General features: G+C 49.2%; 1 protein-coding gene and 1 long non-coding RNA gene across 5 annotated transcripts in view; one reads left to right on the plus strand and one right to left on the minus strand.

Annotated features, from left to right (window-relative positions):
* INSR (insulin receptor) overlaps nucleotides 1–23,691 on the minus strand; it is a 125,435-nt gene that overhangs the window by 51,966 nt on the left and 49,778 nt on the right. The gene's annotated exons all lie outside the window — the stretch shown is intronic.
* LOC139083812 (uncharacterized) lies at nucleotides 5,600–11,043 on the plus strand. The gene is made up of 2 exons (XR_011540766.1): nucleotides 5,600–6,487; nucleotides 8,588–11,043. It is a non-coding gene; the product is annotated as an uncharacterized lncRNA (long non-coding RNA).

Here is a 23,691-nt window from a genome sequence, read left to right on the forward strand (position 1 = left end):
CCAGTGGTAGCCTTGGTTTTCTTGCCTGTCAAATGGGGGCGGTAATGACAGTCCCTTAACTCCTTGTCACAAGTAAAAGAGATGATGTGGGGAACGCGCTGGATTCTTTGAGAGGTCCACTGTAGGTCTGACATCAGTGACCCCCTGTGGGTCCTGTTATTTTACCATCATTCTTAATGATCTGTCTACAGGAATCTCTTGGAATCTCAATGGCAGGAAGCAATATCCAAGGCAGACAACAATTACCTAGGACCCACAACGATCCCACCCTCTGGGAGGTCACATGTGAGAGCAGGAAGCTGCCTATTTCCTGGGCTGGGGCCGTGTCTGAGGGTCAGCCCTTAAGTTCAAAAGCGACACCAACAAAGTGCTAACAAGCACTTCCCAAACACAGAAGGCTTCCAGCCTCCAGGATGCTAAGAAAAAGGATCCAACACTTGCAAACAAAGCCAGAGCTTGACCACACGACTTTTCCATCTTATGCTGGAGTCCTGTCGACAAGGACCCACCTGACAATCATTTCATCCTCCAGCACAGGAGCTGGCAAACTTTTTGCATAGAGGATCACAGAGTACAGGGCCATATGGCTCTGTCACACGCAATTAGTCCTCTCTGCCGCTCTCGCCGAGGAAGCAGCCCCAGGGAAGGCACACGGACACAGGGGCCGCTGTGCCCAATAAAACTTTATTTAAAAAAGCAGGTGACGGACTGTTGGCGGGAATGCAAACTGGTGCAGCCACTATGGAAAACAGTATGGAGATTCCTCAAAAAGTTAAGAATAGAAATACCTTATGACCCAGCCATCCCACTACTGGGTATATATCCTAAGAACCTGAAATCAGCAATTCCAGAAGTTCCATGCACCCCTATCTTCATTGCAGCATTATTCACGATAGCTAAGTCATGGAACCAACCTAAGTGCCCAGCAACTGAAGACTGGATAAGGAAGATATGGTATATATATATAATATACAATGGAATACTACTCAGCCATAAAAAAGGACAAAGTCATCCCATTCACAACAACATGGATAGACCTTGAGAGTATTATGTTGAGTCAAATAAGCCAGACAGAGACAGACAAACTCTGTATGCCTCCACTCATAGGTGGTAGTTAACATATGGACAAAGAGAACTAACTGATCGTTGGTTGCCAGGGGAAAGGGGGTGGGGGGGAGGGCACTAGGGGTGAAGTGGTGTACCTACAACATGACTAATAATGATGTACAACTGTAATTTCACAAGGATGTTAACTTTTATAACCTTAATAAAAAAAAAATGCAGGTGACAGGCTGGCTGGTTTGCCAACCCCTCGCCCAGTGAAACGTACCTGTGATGGTTTTACTATTTCTATTAGAGTGTAGGCTCTGGGGAGTCTGATGTCAACTTATAGACAGATAGGCCATCAATCATTTTTATCCACTAGAAGAGATAACCTCCTCCCCAAAATGACAGGTTTAATGCCCCAGAGGACATTAAGCATCTCCGTGCCTCACTCTGCAGTCTTATTTCAGTGATTATAAATGCTTTGGCTTTACTGCCCTGCTGGCTTCCTCACTAAAGGGTTAAAAGAAATGTGTTGACAGGTGTTCTTGTTGCTCTTTTTTTTTTTGGCATAAGAGTGGTGTTTTTAATTTTTGAAGACTATGCTTTGATAACGACAAGCCAGCTCCGGCTGTGTGCACAGTTTCCAAGTATTTTATCTTATTTCATAGAAATGCCGCTCAGGGGGGCCTCCCCGCTGCCACCACCAACCCCCGCCCCCCCCAGTGAATTGTGAAGAATGTGATGTGCAAGATGACAAGCTCCCCCAATGGAGGAGGGGGCTGACTTTCCTCTCCCCGTGCCCCTGGTCCTGCTTCCTCTAACAGACACCAAGTGAGTCCCGGCAGCCAGTTCCAGAGGGCCAACCCCTCCCCCAGGATGTTTCTGCCAGAGAGCATGGCGGCCTTTACGAGAAAATGCGGAGCAGTCCGGGAGCTGTTGACCTTCCCAGGACACATGCACGCTGTGTGTGTAAGGAGCATCTACCCACACATCCCAGAGACGGCAGACAGGAGTCCTCCCCCGCCAGACACACAAGTTCCTTGTCTGTCCATCTCCCCCTGTCCGCACCCCAAGTTGCTTGGACTGCTGGCCCCAATTTCCTCCCAATTCTCCCTAAAGTTTCCTAAAGCCCCTGGCCTCCGGTTACACTGGCAGAAGCAGCCACTACGTTCCTGAAACTTTCCTCTCGAGTGGCTTTTTCTATACCCTGCTGAGAAGGTTGGAAACTGACTCTAAATAAATTGGTGGAGTGGGAAGGAGGTAGCTGAGTCAGGATCCTCTGAAGTAAGAGCCATGCTCCCCGCTGAACAATACGTTTTCTAGAGAGATATCTACAGGGATGCTGGCTTGTTTAAGGGGGATGCTCAAAGGCAAGTGCAGTTTCACCCACTATTCCTACTTCTAGGAACTAGCCCGCAGACAAGACAGCATACGTGCACACAGACACCTGGGCAAGGAGAGTCTTCACCTTACGAGACGTTATCCAGTTGAGTTTATAACAGCAAAAGGCTGGAAACAACCTAAAGATCCATAGCAGGAGACTGTGTAAATAAATTACCGTGGATCAAAGAATAGTACGCAGCTGCCCAAAAAAGGAGGTGGCTCTACGCCTTCTGATGTTGGAGTGACTTCCAAGATAGCATTAAGTGAAGCAAACAAGGTGCACAGCAGGATCTAAAGAATATAACTCAGGGCCACCCAGTGGCGTAATTAGGTTGGCATGCTCCCCTTCAGCAGCGTGGGGTTTGCAGGTTCAGATCCCAGGCACAGACCTAGCACCACTCGTCAAGCCACGTTGTGGCGGTGTCCCACATAAAATAGAGGAAGATTGGCAACAGATGTTAGCTCAGGGCCAATCTTCCTCAAAAGAAAAAAATACATACATATATATATATATATATATATATATATATATAAGTCATTTGTGGAAAAAGGAAAGAGACATACATAGTGGGAATGCAAAACAGGACAGCTACTTTGCAAAACAGTTTGGTAGTTTCTTATAAAGTTAAACATATACTTCTCATCCTTACCTCACAACCCAGGGGTTCACCGAGGTGAAATGGAAAAAAAACACATATTCAGACAAAGGGAATGTGGATAGTGGGAACATTCATAATCACCCCAAGCTGGAAACAATTCAAAGGTCCCTCAACTGGGGAATGGAGAAACATTGTTCCTCCACACAATGAATACGACTGAGCAATCGAAAAAGGAAGATGTGCTGACACCACAACAACGCGGATGAATTTCAAAGGCATTTTATTGAGAGTGAGAAGCCCGTTGCAAAAGCTACACACTGTATGATTCCATTTATATGACATCATGGAAAAGGCAAAACTATAGGGACGGGGGACACATCAGTGGTCACCAGGGGCTGGAACTGGGGAGGGGCTGTCCGCAAAGGGGCTCAGAGGAAATTGGGATGATGGAACCAGTCCATATCTCCACTGCAGTGGTGGTTACATGACCGTATATATCAGTCAAAACTCGCAGGACTTTATTCCAAAAAGGGTGAATTCTGCTGTATGTAAATTATATCTTAAAATGGGGAGAAGAGAAAAAGGCAAATGGGACATGTGTCCCTCTGGAAGTATGGCAAGAAATGTGCCCAGGACTGCCTTTCGGAAGGAGAAGACGATGGAGTGAAGGGTGGGTAGCCACATCCTTACACCTCAGCACAATTCGATTTTTCTTTTTTGCTGTATGTGTCCAACTGCTTAAAACGGACATATTTTTGAAAAGACATTTTTTAAAAGCCTCTGCTAGGCAAGGAATAAATGCTATTGATCAATCAAATAATTCTACCCCCACATATTTTAGAAATGACTGTATAAGAAGAGCTGACAGGCATCGCGGAGAGCTTTTATAAAGGTTCTCTTAAGATCATTTTTGCCTTATTAAAAAAACAACAGTCAAAGCAGCCAAATGCCAAGTGTGATCCTACATCAGAACCTGGACCAGGAAAAAATGTTACTAACGATGAACATTGGGACAACCGATGAAATTTATGTACGAGACTGTGGATTAAAATGTTGCATCCGTGTTAATTTCCTGATTTTGATCATTGTACGGCGGTTGTATAAGAGAATTTTCTTGTTCTTACAAAGTACCCAGAGAAGAATTAAGGATAAAGGGGCAATATGCTTGCAACTCACTCAAATGGTTCAGGAAAAAGAATGAATATGTATATAAAGTGTGTACGTTAATACATTAAAGAGATAATAAAAGAAATAGAGTAAAATGTAAACAACTGATGTAGATACAATCTTTGCAACTTCTCTTGTAAACTTGAAAACTACATCAAAGTAAAAAGTTACCAATTTATCCAAAACAAGGTTAAAAGCTGGAATAGTGGAGACAAAAGCACGCAGTGCCGCGTTGTAAATGCCATGCGTAGGAAAATACAGCCACGGTTTTTTTCTTTGCCGAAGTCCAAACCAGTTTATTTTTTCTTAATTAAGAAGCTATATAGTAAGAACAAATCAAAACCCCACTATTAAATGTTTCCATAGCACGCCATATGTTAATAACATTTTGTTACATTCCTTTCCAAAGCCTGTAGTTTAAAAAAAAAAAAACTCAAGATTTATTATTCCAAAAATTACTGCTTTCCAGAAATTTCCAAACGGAACAGTTGCGTCATGGGCAGGCAGACACATTCACCACAGGGCCCTGTGGCTCTCCCAGAAAGTGTGAATTTTATGAACTCCTTAAAGTAATTTACTTTGTTTCCATGCAAAGATTGTCTCTCACGCCCGCCCTAGACCCTGAAGGCTGAAGTTCGAGTCCCCTGAGCCTCGGGGCGCGGGCAGCGCGTTGTCTGGAAATTCCTCCCCTTGGAATCTAGTAAATGATTTAATGATGGGGTGGAAGGCAAGGAGTGAACTTTTGAGCTGGGTGGTCAACAGACGCCCTTTCGACTCCGCGATCCCCGAGAAGCGGCGACCGCAGGAGCTCACGTCCTCGAATCAGGGAAGCAAGCTCCCCGGTTCCCTTCTCTGACAATGCGGCCCCCACGCGCCCCATAGAGTTCGCTTTCCAGATGCGTTTGGACTCGAGCTGCGGAGCTCTTCGGAGATATACGGCGCACGCAGCCCAGGGGAAGGGGGTGGAGTCCCAAGGGGGGGGGGAGCCTCCCCGCCAATGCAGCCTCAGGATTGGTCGGCTCCAGGCCGCTGTGTGTGTGTGTGTGTGTGTGTGTGTGTGTGTGTGTGTGTGTGTGTGTGTGTGTGTGTGTGTGTGTGTGTGTGTGTGTGTGTGTGTGTGTGTGTGTGTGTGTGTGTGTGTGTGTGTGTGTGTGTGTGTGTGTGTGTGTGTGTGTGTGTGTGTGCCCCGTGTGCTCAGGGGGGACGGGCCCAGGGCGGGGGAGGCCACGCCCCCCTGGAGGCGGGGGCGCCCGCGCAGCACAAAGCCCGCGGCGCGCTCCGCTCCGTGGAGTCCGGGCCGGGCGGTGGCGGCGGCCGCAGCGCCGCCCTCGCGCTCAGCCAATGGGCGCGCGTGCTGCCGGGGTGCCGGCCCCGCCCCCGGGCGCGCGGGGCTCCGCTCGGCCGCCTGGCTCTCGGGCGGTGACCGCCGGCGGGTGGTGCGCGCGGGGCCCCCGGGGCAGGGCCTCTCGGGGGTGCGGACCCTGCGGGGCGCGCCTGCCGAGGGGGGACCTGGAAACAGTTGAAGAAAAGGAGAAAGCGAGCGTGCGGGCCGCCCCGAGCACCCCCGGGCGGCGTGGGCCGCGCGCAGAGCTGGGCGTGTGCCCGGGAGCAGATCGGGTCACCGCGTGGCAGCTCCCGGGACGGGCTTGGGGGCGCCCTGACCCCAGGCCTCCCGCGGGAGGGGCCCAGAGAGGGGTCACACAGCAAAATCTTCCAAATTAAGGGGTGCTCTCTCGGACATTGCCCCCAAAGTTTAAGGACCACACTCATATATGACATTCTTAAGAAAACCCACAGACTATTTTGGGGGGTGCCCTTGAGCCAATGTTCTCCCTGTATTTGAAGACATCAAACCTCTGCGCTCCACGTGTATTTGCAATTCTAGTAAACTGAGACAGAGAATGGGCGTGATGGTCCCGTCCCCCATGAATACACTTTAAAATGTATATTCAGTTTGCAGAAACAACGTTCAACCAAAATCGGTTGATAATCCGATATGATGATATGCTGAATAATAATTCAAACAACCATCTCCCTTACAGATGGGGAAACTGAGCCGCAGAAGGGCTGCTTTGCTAACGCCAGCTCAGCTAGCAAGCGGCGAGGCCAAAACTCGAACCCAGGTCTCCCAGGGAAACTGGGACTGCGTATGGCATCATGGAGTTACACTATGGGTTTTATTCACCTGTTCCCCACCCTGGTCCACCCAGATCTGGCTCCTTCGGTGCACTGAGATGAGGAAATGGCTGGGGACACTGTCTCTGCTCTCCCAGGATGCACAAAAGAGACAGGTAAGCCCCGTGAAGGAGAGGACATTGTCTGTCTTCTTACTGCATCCCAGAACCATGCACACAGTAGATGCACAATAAAGCTCACAGAGAAAAAAAGTGGGGAAGGAGGATCAGGTGACTGGTTTTATCCCAGCAAGAGAGGGACAGTGCTTGCAAAGGCGTGAATCATCAGGGCTGCCTTCAGGGAACTATAAACAGTTCCGAGTTGATGGAGGGCAAGGTACAGGGGAAAAGGTGTGGGAGAGCAGGCCAGACAGCAGGTTAGGGAGCTGAAGGGCTTGGACTATACGCCACGGGAGGAGCCAAAGAAGGGCTTCCAGCAGAATGGTCACCACCAGATAGCTGCACCTTTGGGGGCCAGTTTTCTGGCTCTCTAGTGGATGGCTGAGGAAGGCAAGGGCAGAAGGAACAGGGAGGAAGAGGCTGGCTTCTGAAGCCATCAGGGAGGTGGACTTAGCTCCTGCATGCCTCCCAAGTTTCCACCTTGGGCAATTCCTCATGAGAGGAACTACAGACAAGAAAGCTCGGTGCTGCAGAAGCCGTGACGTCTGGACTCCATACCTCAAACCCGGCTTCTGCACATGATTGCTAAGTCACTCCTCAGACAACCCCAGCCTGCTCCTGCAAACCACTCTTGCTAAGGTGCATGGATCCCTGTTTGTTTGTTTGTTGTGGACTTTTTGTCGTTTTCCCTCATTTAACTCCGTAATACATACACATTTTAGGCAATTAACTATAGTGATAACTTTTTAAAAGTTGTTGATTTTCAGCCTACCCAGTTATTTTGCTTATTGAGCCAATGTAAATTTTACCAGCTACTTAGAAATTAATGATGGCAAGAGAGCAAAGCTTAGGAGATGCAGGCATAGCTGTTCTCGTGGGCAAATTCACAGCCTTAATTTCTTCCAAAAGGTAACGATTGATCTAAATAAAACAGGCACTTAAATCAGCAAGTGAAGTTATTTTAATAATATTTCCAAAAGTCTTCCCAGAGCTACCTTTATAATTTTTTGATGGATTTTAAATTACATCTCCATTTTCATTTTTAATTTTATATACAATATTTGTTTCCCCCCCCCCCTTTTTTCTTCATGATGCTACTTTATAGATTCTGAGACAGCACAGTCCGATAAACTTTCTGCACTGACACAAAAGTTCTCTATCTGTGCCGTCCAATTCAGTAGCCTCTAGCCACCTGGAGCCACCAAGTGCTGGAAATTTGACTGGTGTCACTGAGAAACTGAATTAATTTTTGTGTGGCTAGTGGCTGCCTTACTGGGCATTGCAGATACAAAAGATTCAGCTGTTGAATTTGTTAGTTCTATTTGTTTTCAAATCAGTTAGTCCCTGCTAATTTATTAATTCCTTCTTCCCGTGTAGATTTGTCTCATTATTTGTTGTCTGCTTTCTGTGATTTCTCTAGATAATCATTTAAGGCTTTGCGTTGGTCTCTGCAACCACATCTCCAGTGTCTTCTAAGAGTCTGTCCTCACAGTGTTGAGACCCTCCTTGACCGAAGTTATGAGTTATGTTTTGTTTTCAATTATCCCATGGTAGGAGTTTGTCTTGCATGCTTGTTTGGTTAAACTTTTAAAAATTAATTTCCAGTTACATTTACTTGCAGCGAGAGATTAGGGCCAGTGCCATGTCTGCTTTTTGGAATGTATTGGGGTTTGGGGTTTTTCTTTTGTTTTGTTTTGAGATTTAACAAATGATTAGTTTTTCTAAATATTCCAAGAGCATTTTAAAATGTGTATTGTTTGCCGAGTGCAAAGTTCAGTCTATATCTGTTACCACAATCTTATTAACCATATTATTCAAACTCCCTGTTTCCTAATTGAAGTTTATCTACATGATCAAGGCTGTGTTTGAGTCTCCCCCCTCCCTCCGAGGTTTCTCAATTCTCCTTGTATTTCCTACAATTCGCTCTCTCAGGTTTCGTTCTATGCTGGTTGACCCTCATGAAGGATTGTCGCTTCACACAATGGAAAACCTCTTTCCTTTTCTCCCTAATAATGCCCTGGGCCTTGAATTCCTTGCATATTATTCTCTGTTCGTATTTACACATGTTTAGTTTTTCTCTGTCATTTTTGGAATTAGGTATAACCATCTTCTCGTGGTGGGGAGAGAGAGAGAGAGAGAGAGAAAGGAAACCACAGCCTCCATGGGAACAAGGAAGTGGGAATGGAGAATGTCAGAGTTTGAAATTTGTCACTGTGGAAGGTCTGAATTGCAAGAAGGGTTTCCCTGGGGACAATGTCAACCATAAAAAGGTCCGCTCACATGACCAATGGCTTTTCAATAACAAATACGCAGTGGTCTTGAATGTGTACAGGTTGACAGAAGCCAGTCTCCCGGGAGCTGCTACACCCAGGAGCTGGGAGAGTTTAGGCACAGTGACAGGGGGTGAAGAAAATGTCCTCAGTTCCTAAAGGACAAAAGCAAACAGCACAATGCACTGAATTTCTGCAGAGACACCATGAAATAGAATCACTCGTCAGAATGAAAATACACCTATTGCAAATTCCATCGTGACCAAAGGGAGACAACGTTCGGCTCATTTCCTTATTGAGTTGGTTCCTGAAGCCAGTCTGGCTGCTTTATTTTCCAACTGGAAGAGACGAGGAGCTCCCTGTGTCATCTCCAGGAGCCCTGTGGCTCTTCTTGAGACGCTCCTGCGTACCCCTCAGACACTGCTATTCTTTGTCACTGGGTCCTCATATGTCACTGGTCCTTCGGATCCACTTTGCAGCCTTCCATCTGCCTGAACCAACAGCCCACACACCTGCAACTTCCTGGCTCCACTTCTATTTAAGCTGCCAAGCCCCGGCACACACTTGGGGAAAATGCGTGAAGAAAATAAGGCTGTGCAAATGCTTCCCCCACCGCAGTGGATGCTGAGTATCATTAACAAAGATCTAAGAAAGAAGGGTAGCATTTCAACACTCAAACTAAGTCACATGATGGAAAGAAAGCTAATTGGTAAAAAGCCTGTCTTACACGCATGCTACGACCACGGAGGAATTGTATTTCCCCACCAGGATCAACAACGTCCACACTCTCACTCTCCAGCCAGTATTTATTCACAGGTGGATTGCTTTCTGCACAGTTGAGATGCCCTAGAAACCCCTTCAACCTTTACAAACTGGCTTTCTGACTACAAACTCTTCATTTCTTAATTTAAAAGTTTACTAGGCAGCCAAACACATCCCATTGCCATCTTCCTTCTAGTTCCGTCAATCAACTGAGCTCCTACTGAGTGACAGGCACCGTCCTAGGCTCTGGGCACAAACTGATGAATGGAACAGACACAGTTCCACCGCCTCCTGGGGAGACAGACAGAAATCAGCGTTCAAGCACAAGAACATTTAGTTACAAATCAAAAACACTTAGTTACAAATCCTGCTGATACTCCAAGCAAGTTCACAGGGGGCTGTAACATGCCCGGCTTGTTAATTTCCTCAGCAGGTTATTCTGCAAAAGTTAAAGTGTTTCTTTCTTGCAGTGAACAGCCAGAGAGCCAAATGGCATTGGAGTCCCTCCAGCTTCCTCTCCATCTTTGCCACGAGATCAAACCAGGACACGAGGACAATTGGCCAAGCATCCCAATCCCTCAGCCACCAAGCCTGGGATGGGGACAGTACAATGGGCTCGAAGAAATTCTGCATTGTCCAGATCTGCCCTCAGGGCTCTGCCTTCGGACCTGGGATCCACGGCTTCAAATCACCCGAGTGTGGAACGCAAAGAATTATGGAGTCAGGCAGACCTGAGCTACAAGTGGACCCATCCACTTCCTGGTCACGTGACTCCGCCTTCTGTGCCTCAGTTTCCCCATGTGTACATGGGGACGGTAATAGCATCTTGGGCTGTCTTGAAGATCAGATGGGATAATGCATGAAATGTGCTCAGCACAGCGCCCAGCCCCATGGAAAGCCTAAGAAAGTTTTCCAAGATGCCATCAGTACTAGCGACAATTTAAGGCATCTCATCTCTCAGCCTAGGACTCCTCCACGAAATAGCAATAACAACCTCCCTACATCCTATGGCGAGGGGGTGGGGGGAGTGTTGGATGGATTGAATGACTAAATTTAAAGTTGGCCGCCAAGAAACTTTCCTTTCCTTCCCCTTGAGGCATTCTTGAGGAAACTGTATTTATCCCCACTTCGGCATGTTGCTCTCAAATCTGCCAGGTATGGGGGCGGGGGGGAGCTAGTTTGAGACTCGGTATTGCTGGTGACCCTGGACTGATGGCTGATCCTGGAAATCCAGCCCATCCCTGTGTCCCAGTCAATTCAAGAAATGCAAACATGCACCTGCTCTGTGCCAGGCAGCTCCAGGCCACGCACGGGAGCCAGACGCAATGGGGGCTGTCCCGGCCCTCCAGGATTCCCACGGCCGAGCACAGGAAGGTCCCAGGCAGGCACTCCTGTGTGTCCATTCGCATCTGAATCCACAACCTCTCCATGTTCCCATCAACCCCATACTCACTTCTTCCCCCAAAGGAATCAGCCTGAAAGAATTGACCAGGGATCTAAATAAAACATGCGATGTGCTCTTTCTAGAGCCTGACTGTATCGTAAAATAACCACACTTCCCAACCATACCTAAATGGCCCTTGCAATTTCCAGAAGAGCTCATCCACAGTAGCAGGACTGAAAGGGAAAACACAAGATGCCCAATTTCCCTCTCAGAAATCAAGATTTAATAGCCTCCTAAGAAAACCATAATTGGAGGGCTATTGGGTGCATTCCTCCCCAAGGCCTGTGATTATGGAATGCTAGGAAAGGTTGGGAATTTGGGCCTCAAGCGACTTTGGGCTCTAACTAAAGTGAGCGAGACCCAAAGGCAAGAGGTGCAGCTGAGCCCATTCATGCAAACACAGACACCGAGCGAAAGCCAGATGGGGCACAGGGAGGTTGGGAAGAAAGAAATTCTCATGCAGAGAAATAAAGCTACGATCCCAACGTTTAAAACATGGGTCCACCACTTACGTCTCCCCACCCCAGCTAAGGGAAAAAAAGAGTTGCAAAGAGCTTGGCCGTGGATGTGCTTTCTGACGCAGACCAGCTCCCCTCCCGTCCTGCCCTGGTAGCCCCAGAAAACCAGCTCATTTGGCTCACAAACATCTGCTTCTTGGAACTGCTCTGAAGCAACGATGACAACCCCCTCTGAGATGTCACCGATCTTGTGCCACGTCACCCTTGGGTGGCCGCCAGGAGGAACTGTGAGGTCAGCCTTCCTGGGCACATTCCTATTCCCACTCTCACCTCACCTTGAGTTTCCCACTTTGAAATCTGAAGATCAAAGGTGTGTCTTGGTTCCCACAGGCATCCCCCGTGAACTTCCTTCCCATACGTTTCCTTGTCAGTCCTTGCCCCTGGCTGCCCATTATTCACCGAGTTCCACAGGATGCAAAGATAAAATGTAAGGCACTTTTCCTTAGCAACCCCCACCCAAAAAAAACAACCTTGGAAAATTAAACAGCAGATACCCAAATAGAAACCTTGCATTAGAGAAAGGGGGTCACGCACACACGCACGTATGCACACACACAAGTGTCACGACCTTGACAGGCTTCAGAGAACAGTTCTCATGCGTGTGAGAAACCAACAGCCGGAGCCATGGAAACAGGGGTGGGGGGATGGCCAAGATAAACGCAGCTAAGTGGAGGAAGGATGGTCTAATGAAGGGATGTAAGGCAGTGCTGTCCTTACGTCTTACCTGGTCTTCTATTTAGGGGAGGGCATGTTAGTAGATAGAAACTAAGGTGGGAGAATAAGATCCCAAGCGGAATCTGCCACTCCCTCACTCTGAGCTCTTGGGCAATTGTCTTAGCTTCTCCCAAGCCTCAGTTTCCCCTTTTGCAAAGGAAGATCATTAGGCCACCTACCTGCTTTGTAGAGTTGCTGTGAGGTCCATGCCATGCCTCGGTTGTGGCACCAATCTGTTCCTTAAAAATCCCAGGGCACCTCAGGACCTTTGCACATGCAGTTCCAGCCACGGAGAATTCACTTTGCCCCCACCAGGACCTCCCACAGCAGCTTCCCCTTCATCCTTCTGGTCTCAGCTTGAATGTCATCCTCAGGCAGGGTCCCCCAACCTCTATCTCCCTCACTCTGCCCCATCTTGTCACTCTGATATAATTCCTTCCTAGGGCTTACCACCACCTGAAATTATCTTGTCCATCTGTCTGTGATGTATTTACTGAGTGCCAGGCCCACTGGAGTGTGGGCTGCAGGAAAACAGGCCCCCTATGATTTTTTTTCTCTGACAGACCCCAGAGCCCAGCACAGAGCGAGAGCTGCACAGTAGCTACTGCTCTTAATAATGTCCTCATGTGGACTGAGGATATTGCTGGCCCACAGTGAGCTTGGAGGCCAGTCACAGAGCCTGGAGGGGATGACACTGAGGCCTTACGGGTGATGGGCTGGACCACAGGGCAGTGCCATGTCTCAACTCCCTATTACTACCTGGGGTGTGAAGTTCGCTCCCAGTCCAATGTGACATACGCATTCCTATAAGTCATGGCATTTATGGAGAAGACAGGGTTAGGCCATCGCACTCAAATGTGTCATTAGTGATCCATAATAAAGTCCAACAGAAATCTAATTAAAAAGAGTAACACAGTTTTACGCAGGTTAAATGGTCAGGAAATACACAACTACTACAAAATATAGGACTTGACCTTGGAAAGGGCCTGACCTCGAAAAGGGCCCAAAGTTTGCTTATGTGGAAGTGCGTGTTGGAGGGTTGCAGCGTGTGAGTGACTTTGAAGAGGTGGAGGGAGGGTTGACTGAAATCGATGGGAAGCCGGACCCTCAGATGTGGATGGTGGTGGCTCCTAACCCATCAGGGGGTCCAAGGGAGCTGGCAGATTTTTGAGATGCCCACGCGGGTCTCAGGGATGTCTACACAGCTTGGTTCCACTGGGGGAAGTTGTCTGAGTTGGGTTCACCTAGTGTATCTCGGAGGCAAGATCGCACAGAAGCACAGGCGAAATTTGCCTCGTGCTCAAACTGTCCCCTTGTCTCGCCATCATGTTGGAACAAATCGAATCGAGCATTAGAACAGGGCTGACTGTACAACCTCAGGAACAGGTCAGCGCAGGTGGGAGCATTGAGGGTAATGGCCCACACCTGGAGCTTGGATGCATAACCCAGCTAAGGCCCGTGTGGGTCTCAGCATGAGCCTGGGCATCACCTTAATAATGAATTAAGGCTTAATTCCTCCGAGCACGCCTTGCAGAGAGCGATGGATGTCAGACTCACTCTCGCCCCCAGCAGCCCGCATAAGCCAGACATTTATTTGAAACCTCCGGCTTCTGCTCTTAAATGTCTGCAAACGTTGAGATCGACTCTGTGAAATTCGTGTACTTTACTCCAGAAAAGACCCGTGTGGGTGTGAGGATGAAAATAATGCATGAATAACTTCCACGTTAAGACACAGAACGTCTGCACCACCTCATGTTTGCGTACCACGTCATCCATCCTCCTTCAATTCAAGAGCGAGCTCTGGGATGCTCTTGGCATTCGGGGACAGCACCCCCAAAACAAAACTCCTGCGCATTTCAAGCCTGATGACAGTCAACCACGTCCTTGTTTATAACAACAGCTGGCTGGAAATGCCCACTGACTGCAGACTGGATAAATACATTACCAATGAATGTGGCCGCTGAAGAAAATGATTCAGATGGCTTCCAAGAAATGTTATTAAGGGAGAAAGCCAAGGTGCGGAGGAGTGAGGAAAGTGGATTTGTGCAAAACAGGGGCAGGCAGATGTGTGCGGTTTCCACGTCCACATGTACACGCAGAATTCCTCTCAAGAGAACAAGAGACTCAGAGGGGCATTTGCCTCCAGGGAGAGAGGGTAGACATGGGAAGGGCTTACTTTTCCTAGTAAACTTCTTTATAGATGGTTTTGACCAATGCACATATAATAAATATCCTTTATAAAATACGATGAATAGATAAAATGTGATAGATAGCTATGTATATATACACGCATATATACGTACACTGGAATATTATTCAGCCTTGAAAAGGAAGGAGGGGCCGGCCCCGTGGCTGAGCGGTTAAGTCCGGAGGCTCCGCTTTGGCGGCCCAGGGTTTTGCCAGTTTGGGTCCTAGGCACAGACATGGCACCACTCATCAAGCCATGCTGAGGCAGCGTCCTACATAGCACAACCAGAAGGACCTACAACTAGAATATACAACTATGTATCAGGGGGGCGTTGGAGAGGAGAAGAAGAAAAAGAAGATTGGCAACAGATGTTAGCTCAGGTGCCAATCTTAAAAAAAAAAAGGAAGGAAATTCTGACACCTGCTACAACATGCATGAAGCTGGAGGACATGATGCTCAGTGAAATAAGCCAGTCACAAAAAGACACATACTGGGGCCGGCCTGGTGGCACACGGGTTTTCGCATGTTCTGCTTCGGCGGCCTGGGGTTCACGGGTTCGGATCCCTGGTGTGGACATGGCACCACTTGTCAAGCCATGCTGAGGCAGGCAACCCACATATAAAGTAGAGGAAGATGGGCATGGATGTTAGCTCAGGGCCAGTCTTCCTCACCAAAAAGAGGGAGATTGGTGGCAGATGTTAGCTCAGGGCTAATCTTCCTCAAAAAAAAATTTTTTTTTAATGAAGACAGGAGATCCAACAGAGCTGAGACCAGGGTGAGCAGGGTCAAGCTTTGCCTTTATTTAAAATTTCCAGGGGCCAGCCGGTGGCGTAGTGGTTAAGTTTGTGTGCTCCACTTCGGTGGCCAGGAGTTCGCCGGTTCGGATCCTGGGCGTGGACTTACACACGGCTCATCAAGCCATGCTGTGGCGGCATCCCACACAGAAGAACTAGAAGGACCTACAGCTGGGATATACAACTATGTACCGGGGCTTTGGGGAGAAAAAAATTAAAAAGTAATAAAATTTCGAAATTTTATTCATCATGGATCTTTCGGTCTTAAATTTGATTTTTCAAATACTGCATTAAAGTACTGAGTTTGTCTGGTGCCCCGCCCTTAAATTTTGTGCCCTGGGGCTCCTATCCCGAGACCTCAAACTGTCCTTGATACGACCAGGTAATTGTACAAAAATGGACTCCTTGGGATCAGGTCGCTGTTTTATTTAGCAATAAGCTAAATTCGGTTTTCAGGAAATGATCCTGTCATTGAAATGCCAGCCCTTGTGCTTCAGGGAAATTTTTACTCCATCCTCTGCTCGTTCCAAAGCCAGCCTCTGAAAAGGACGTGCATGCCACCGAGCTTTCTCAATGACCCGGGGCTGCAGGGCCAGGTAAGTTCCGGATTTTATTATTAGTAACAAATTAAATTGACTAACGACAAAAGGAGGACACAGAACCCAGTGACCCTCTGAACCAAAACACGCAGGAGCACATTCGCACGGGGGCAGAGTAATGAGCTGGGCAGCTGCCGCCTCTCCCACGGATGGAGAGCGACGGGGCGGGTGGCCTGGGGCGGGAAGCTGTCCCCCGTCAACGCAATCTGGAACAATCCACAAAGCTTATCGGGGGAGATCCCAAGGGCAAGAAGCAACAAACACGTCTTGTGCCAAACGGAGCCGTGGAGGGAATATTAGGTTGTCCAAGGCAGGACAGGGCCACCTGCAAGCTCTCCCTTCTTCCTTTATTCTTGCCAACTCCACACCTGGGAACTCTGGGGAGCTTTCCCAGGTCACAGACTGGGACCAGGAAAGATATAGGACTGGTCATTCCACCATCACTGTCGTCTTAGCTCAGGGTTTCTCAGCCTCAGCGCTGGTGACATTTGGGGCCGGGTCATTCTCCGTGATGGGGGCCCACACATTGCAGGATGTGGAGTCGCATCTCTGGCTTCCATCCGCTAGATGCCAGAAGCGTCCCCTCTCCCCCAGTTGTGACAACCGCAAATGTCCCCAGACATTGCCAGAATCACCCTTGGGTGAGAACCGCTGCCTTAGAGCCCAGCCGGTGGCAAAGACAGAGGGAAATCATGAAAGGGGATGGGGCTTATATGGCTGAGCTTGTCTGTCTGTCCATCCAGCCAGAGTTATTGCTCCAGAGGCCTGAGCATCTGGCCCCCAGGTTCCCTGCAGTCACACCGAAGCGTTTGGTCTTCTCAGCTCCCAACTTGCACACATGCATGGAATCCACTGCACCCTCCACCTATCTGAGTTTCTTGGAGGGTCTGCCGTGGGCCTGGCCATAGGTGTCCTGTTGTCACTGCCATCGTGATGCTAACAGCCCAGCAGGCAGGCAGAGTCAGAGAGAAATCTCCATTTTCTTCCCTCTGCCAGCCCCCATGAGCCCCAGTCCCTCCGTGAATCCTGCAGCCCAGGGGACCCCAGGCCAGCAATGAGGGTCCTTTCTCAGCTCCATTTAAAACGTGAGGCTTGGAACCACCTCCTTAAAGCGCTATAGGACACTGCAAGAACCCGCCCTCGATGAAGCGTGCAAAGAATTATGATTCAGCGTCCACTTTCCTTTTGCTCCTCTCACTGGGGAACGCCCAGGTGAATTCTCCTTCATGGGTTCTTAATTTATCGCGACAAAGAGCATCTCCGAGAGGACGATTTCGGAAGCAAAGGTTGTAGATCATTTGTACACCTGTCAGTTGGATGAGCCATAGCCCAGCGCGTGGGCTGCTAAAATTATTCACGAGGAAAAGCGGCACCATCAACAACCCAACTCCAGCAGGGGAAGGCTTCGGACGGAAAAAGTCGAAGGACAAGTCGGATAGTCGGAACTGCTGTGTGTGGGACGGAAACCCCCCAAGGGCTGTGTTTGTCTGACATTTTCAGAACGAGTTCACAGGCCTCGTTTCATTCCATCCCCCACGGCCATCTTGTGAAACAGGTTGGATTTTTCTCATTTCTACAGACTTGACTGAGGGGACACACAGCCAAAGGATGGAAAAGAAGACTTTCCACTGTAGTTATATGTGATGGGAAAGCTATTTTCTGCCCGTGACCTGGGCACACACATGCGAGATGTCAGCTCGAGGCTCGGTTTTAAAACCCAAGAAGCACCATCAACAGATGAATGGATAAACACAATGTGGTACAGCCATGCAAGGGAATATTACGCAGCCCTAAAAAGGAAGGAAATCCTGCCACACGCTACCACATGGATGAACCTGAAGGACATCACGCTCAGTGAAATAAGCCAGACACAGAAAGACAAATACTGTGATCCCACTCATAGGAGGTCCCTAGAGGAGTGACTTTCATAGAGACAGAAAGCAGGATGGTGGTGCCAGGGGCTGGGGGAGGGGTGGGGAGTCAGTGTTTCATGGGGACAGAGTTTCAGTTTGAGAAAATGGGAAAGTTCCAGAGATGGATGGAGGGAATGGCCACCCACCTGTGTGCATGTGCTTAATGCCCTGAGACGTACACTTAAAAATGGTTAAAATGATAAATTCCCCATTATGTACATTTTACCACAATAAAAAAAATAAATAACTCAAGGAGCAGTAATGGTAGCCAGCCCCATGCCAGGCATTGTAGTAGGGAGAGTGCATTTTCCCCGCTACCCACGTCAGGGACAAGGTTATCCTTACTTTGTAAATGAGGAAACAGAAGGTTCAGTAATTTGCTCAAGGTCACGCCTCAAGGTCAATTTCAGTGAATTCCTTCCACCTTCCTACATGAATCTCCAACAGCTGCCTTTCTGCCCCTGAAGACCAAGACAACAGGCGGCAATTGTGATGATCACAAGACCCCCCCCCCCCCACCCCGACCAGACCACACACGCTCCTTCTCCAGTTCAACCGGCCTTGAGCCGGGCCCTGGGGACACGTGGAGGACAAGGGGCTCCCAGCCCAGTGAGGAGCAGGACAGAGCTGACGCTAACCAGAGCTCGCAGCTCGGACTCTGAGGACAGGCAGATGCAGGTTCAATGACCAACTCTGTCCTTGTGTGAAATCAGGCAACATCCTTGGGCCTCAGTTTCCCCATCTGGAAAACAAGAGTCATGCATCGCCGTCCCTCCATAGCAACTGGTTAGAAAATGAAACAGGCGGAAGCGTAGAAAGCAAACAGCCTGACCTTAGAAAACCAGAAGATGCGACTGTTGTGTCTCGTAATATGAAATTTAAAATCTGACAGTTAACGGGACATGCGTGACCAAGGGCAAAGAGATGGCACTGTACGCATCTGGGAAGCCATCCTGGAAGAGGAAGACGTGCAGAGGGGTTTTTAAAGGAAACCACAGCCAATATATAGGATGTAGGTACTTGTGCTTCCTAAAACCCAAGCTGGTCGGCCATTAACAGCCTGGCCGGACATCACATGAATCAGCCCGTTTGAAGGAGGGCAACCTGAGGAAAGTGTTTTCTCTTTGTAATTAAACTACATACTCATGCGAGGGGGGGAAATTAGTTCGAGAAGCAATCCAGGTGGGAGAGGAACTCGTTCCCACAGGAGGGGGGCAGTGCCCCGAACCCGCTCCTTCAACGCCTGAGAAAGCAGGGCCCGGGTCATATTTCCCCCGGTGCCCGCCCTCCGGGGATGTTTCCAGAACAAATTAACCAATGGGTTGGAGGTAACAGGAACCTCAAGACGATGGGTCGCTGGCCACCTGACCAGAGGGAACCAGCGGTTAGCACTCAAGTTAAAAGTTAAAATTCCTCCCAAGGTCACGGAGCCAGGTCTCTCTAACCTGGCCGAGGTCTTTGTTTCGCTCTACCCTGCTTACCCAGGAGAGAAATGCTTCCCCGCCCCAGACCTTCTCTGCAGGTGGGCAACAGCTCGGGGGTTTGAAATCCACCATCGCTAAGAGCCCAAGGAGAAGGAACAAGGCCAGCGCCACCCCAGGCGCTGTGCTCGGAGATTTTCGAACGCCGTCTCGTGTCATCCACTCAATAACTGTATGCAGCAAATAGGATTATTTATCCCAGTTTTATACAGGAGGAAACAGAGAAGTCAGTTAAGTCCAAAGGTCACACAGCAAGGAAGAGATAGAACCAGTACTCGAACCCGGGACTACGGGCTCCTCTCTACGCGTGTTCATGTGAACGCCTGTAGCACAGGCCCTCCCGGGCTTCTCCCAGAGGGTCAGATGCTGCCAGCAAGGACACAAGGGGAGGGCATGGTTCCTTGTATTCGTCCCCTGTGTCGCTGTCTATATCTGGGGAAAAGCATCACAATCGAAGAGCCACAATGATCTTCCAGACCCTAGACCCGGGCAGAGCAGGCAGCTGTCGCCACTGCTCCCCGTTATCTCCTCACATGATGCCTCTTTCTCGTTCCACTTCGTCATGACTCGAAAGACTCAAAGAGGGGCTGGCCCCGTGGCCGAGTGGTTAAGTTCGCACGCTCCGCTTCGGGGCCCAGGGTTTCGCCGGTTCAGATCCTGGGTGCGGACATGGCACCGCTCATCGAGCCATGCTGAGGCGGCGTGCCTCATGCCACAACTAGAAGGACCCACAACTAAAATGTACACAACTATGGACCGGGGGGCTTTGGGGAGAAGAAGAAGAAAAGAAAAAAGAAAGAAAGATTGGCAACTGTTGTTAGCTCAGGTGCCAACCTTTAAAAAAAAAAAAGGAAAGAAAGACACAAAGAGCACTGCTTTGCCAGGGGGATCAGCAAACCCTGGGAAACACCGAGCGTCCTTTGCTGGGAGCCCTCCCTATTTCTGCTTCTCCGTCCTCCTCCCGCGACGTGTTCACACTGCGTGGCCCGGCGCTGTTGGGGATGCAGAAGAGGCTGCAGAGGAAGCCTGCTCACTCCAGGGACAGGGGTGCCGGCTCCCACGCAGACGGGACAGAGAGGGAGGTCTATGTAGAACAACGGCTAAAACTCGAGGGGTCCCCATAGGCGGCTGGGAACTTGGCCTAGCGTGTCATAGCATTAATTAGCTTAAATAAGCTTAAATAGCTAACTCTCCCCAAACCAAGAAATGGAAGAGTCCAAAGAAAGAAGCCCATCGTGAAGACCCAAGGGAGCATTTTGGGAGATGACCATTGTCAGGGATGAGTAAAAGAGAATTCAACAGGTTTTCCAGGAAGCAATGCTCTTGATAGTAAAACTAAGACAATCCTGGGAAAACCAGGACAATTGGGTCACCCTAGTGACCTAATTCTGGCCTCCAGGGATTGGCCTCTAGTCAATTCTAGAAGGAACGGGTGGCCAAATTAAGTACAGGATGTGTTCCTTCTTCATCAAACTCCTATTCACCCTTCAAAACCCAGTGCAAAAAGTCCCTTCTTCCATAGGGCAGAGTATAGCAAGGAACGCTGAGGTTCTGGACTCAGACTCTAGGTTCAAATCCTGGTTCTGTGAAAAAGTTGATGGCATGAAGGCCATGTATCTAGTAGATGGTGCTTAATAAATAATGGCTCGTGGATGTTCCCAGGTGCTTCAGAGCCCTTAATCTGCTGTATCTGTTAGCTGTCCTTGTCTTCCATGAGACCCGACGTTCTCCATCTTCCCTTCTCTGAACCACCAGAACGGACTGGCACACAATTTAAAAAAACAAAAACAAAAAAAGATAAAATCTTCTAACTTGTGCAAACCAGTTCATGCAAACCTCCCTTCCAGTCTTTCTCCATCCGCCTCGAGCCCCGACACCAAGCAGGGCTGTTTTCCACTTGGCTTCTCCTCTCCCAGCGATTTCACAAGAGCCCACAGAGAGGCGTGCAGCGGAGTAAACAAGGGCAGCTCTGAAAACCCATTCATGGGCAGCTCAAAGGCGGCGGGCGGCCCGGGTATGCGGCCGAGTCTTCAGCCGTGGACACAAGGAGGCTCCATGAAGCCAAGGAGACTCGCCGACGGCCCCACTCCAGGCGACCAAGCCACGTCTCGACCAGAGGAACAAGAATGCACAAAGAGACACACTGTCGCGGCCGGAGGACGGAGGTCTTAGGCGGGACGCTGTAAAGGGGCAGAGAAAGCCGGAGACGTGCGGTCCCCAGAGCGGAGAGCGTCCTGAGGAAGCCCCCGCCTGCAAGAGGAGACGGCCCCGGGCTAACCAGCGGCAGGTGGGCGTTAGCACCAACACCCCGGGACCTTTTTCACAGAGACGTGGCGACTATAAGAAGATTCTAGACTCCGCTAAACATCCAGGTTGCGCTTGTCTCTAAGTTGGCTGGCTGAGGAAGAAGACGAGAAGTGGCGGGGTGAGGTGAGGAGGTCACAGCCGGCAGAGGAAAGAAGAGAGGACAATGGAGAGAGAGGCAAGGGCTCCATCAAGGCAGCAAGGAGACAGGCGTCTGTCACCACGTGCTAACACTCACATGGGGATTCCTATGTGCGAGGCACTGTTCTGATTATTAATCATGTATTCCTCCCAACCAACCACCTTAGGTGCTCTGGCTATCTGTATTTTACAGATGAGAAAACTGAGGCCCAGAGAGGTTAAGGAACCTGAGGGTGGTCACACAGCTAGTGAGTGGCCAAGACAGGGTGAGACAATCAACGTGGCAGTGGGCCAGTTGCCATCATGGGTAGGAGAGGATTCCTTTGGATTCTGCCCCACTGTGTGTGAGGCATTCAGGAGAAAATGCTGACCGTCTCCTTCCCTTGACTCTTCCACCAAATCAGCTGAGGGGTGCTTGAGTTCCCAGCCCCCACCTCGAACCAAATCAACTTGAGCTGCGCCCTGTGTTTTTCTAGTCTTCACGTCACTGATCAGGTGTTTGACAGCTTCCAGGAGGCCGGGCACCTGTCTCTTCTCATCTCCACTGCTGTGTGTCCTCCCCTCCTAGCACGGCACCTGGGAAATCCATAAACCCACCCGCCTTGGACCGTAATCACATTTCCTCAGATTCTTTGGTCCCCAAGGGTGCAGATGTGGTTTTTGTCAGCAGGCAGCACGGCAAGGCCAAACCACTGATTCCAGCACACACGTGGCGGACAACTGGCTCCTGGTTTCCATTTTGCCGTGGAAGGGAGCAGAAAACAACTGCGGAGACGCCTCCCTCCCCCAGATTCCACGAGGCTAGTCCATGGGTCCTCAAACGGGGGCGATTCTGCCCCCTCGAGGGCCACGGGTGATGTCTGGAGACATCTGTGGTTGTCACCACCAAAGGGAGGGGTGCTCCTGGCATCGAGTGGGCTGGAGGCCACGGAAGCTGCTGAACACCCTGCCGTGCCCAGGATGGTCCCCCACCACGGAGGATTACCCCACCTTGAATGTCCTAAGTCCCAAGGCAGAGAAACTCTGACCCACAGTAAGGAGATCTCCGTCTCAACTGCATCAGATCTAAGGTCACAACATCTCCAAGTTTGATACAAGTTTAGAGAAAAAGTCTCATCTTTCGGATGGCTGGCTGCAACACTTAAAAAAAAAAAAAAAAAAAAAAAAGGCCCGAAAGAGGAGGTAAATCCTAGAAACCAACCCAATTTTACCCCCCGCTCTGAGCAGATTCCCAAATCACAAAAAAACACTGATAAAAATCCCTTAAGCTGACGTGACACGCACCCCTCCCCCCTTCTCCTACTCTTGAGCAACATCTGAGCAGTTTCCACTTGGACACTGGAAATATATGCCAGAGGAGACTTATTACACTAATTTCCTTTAGTAAACAGTTCAGATTTTTACCTTGGAAACTCATGAAACAAGGAAAGCTCGCCACAGGGCTGCGTGAAATCCCTTCCTCCCATCACTAAGCATCAGATTTGGCTCTTGAGGGGGTAAACATGGATGATTCTAGAATGGCTTGGGTTTGCCAGCCTAAGTATTTTTTGTTTATTTTCAAGAGGCTTGGCATGAAAGATTAGATAACCAGGATATAAGAAGCAATGGAGATCAGAAAATTAACCGACTCCCCCTTGGCGGCTAGACAGCAGCAAAAGTGAGCTGAGTGAGAACCACTCCAGAGCGGAGCGAACACTTGCGTTCTTGCCTACAGCGTGCATGCATTTTCAAAAGCACGTTAGGGTTTTGTGCCGATTCGAGTCGGCTAGAAACAATTCCTGATGTCGGTCTCCCCTTTCACCAAGAGGACCGGCCGTTATTGCACGGTTCCTTGCAAGTTACACAATGATTTCTCCATCGAGCCTTGCAGGGTTAGGGGTTGGAAAAGCAACCCACCTCCATGGAAACCACAGCAGCCATATAATCGTTTTGGTTTTGTTTGTTTTTTTTTTTTCCTGAAAACCGACATGTATCACCAATTCTTAACATTCTATCCTGAAAGATGTTTTTCTGTTTCTGAAAGGAATGTACCTTCACATGAAGGTCCCATTTCAACACAGGAATTAGGATGGT

This window comes from Equus przewalskii, chromosome 6 (assembly GCF_037783145.1).
Source record: "Equus przewalskii isolate Varuska chromosome 6, EquPr2, whole genome shotgun sequence".
NCBI lineage: Eukaryota > Metazoa > Chordata > Mammalia > Perissodactyla > Equidae > Equus > Equus przewalskii.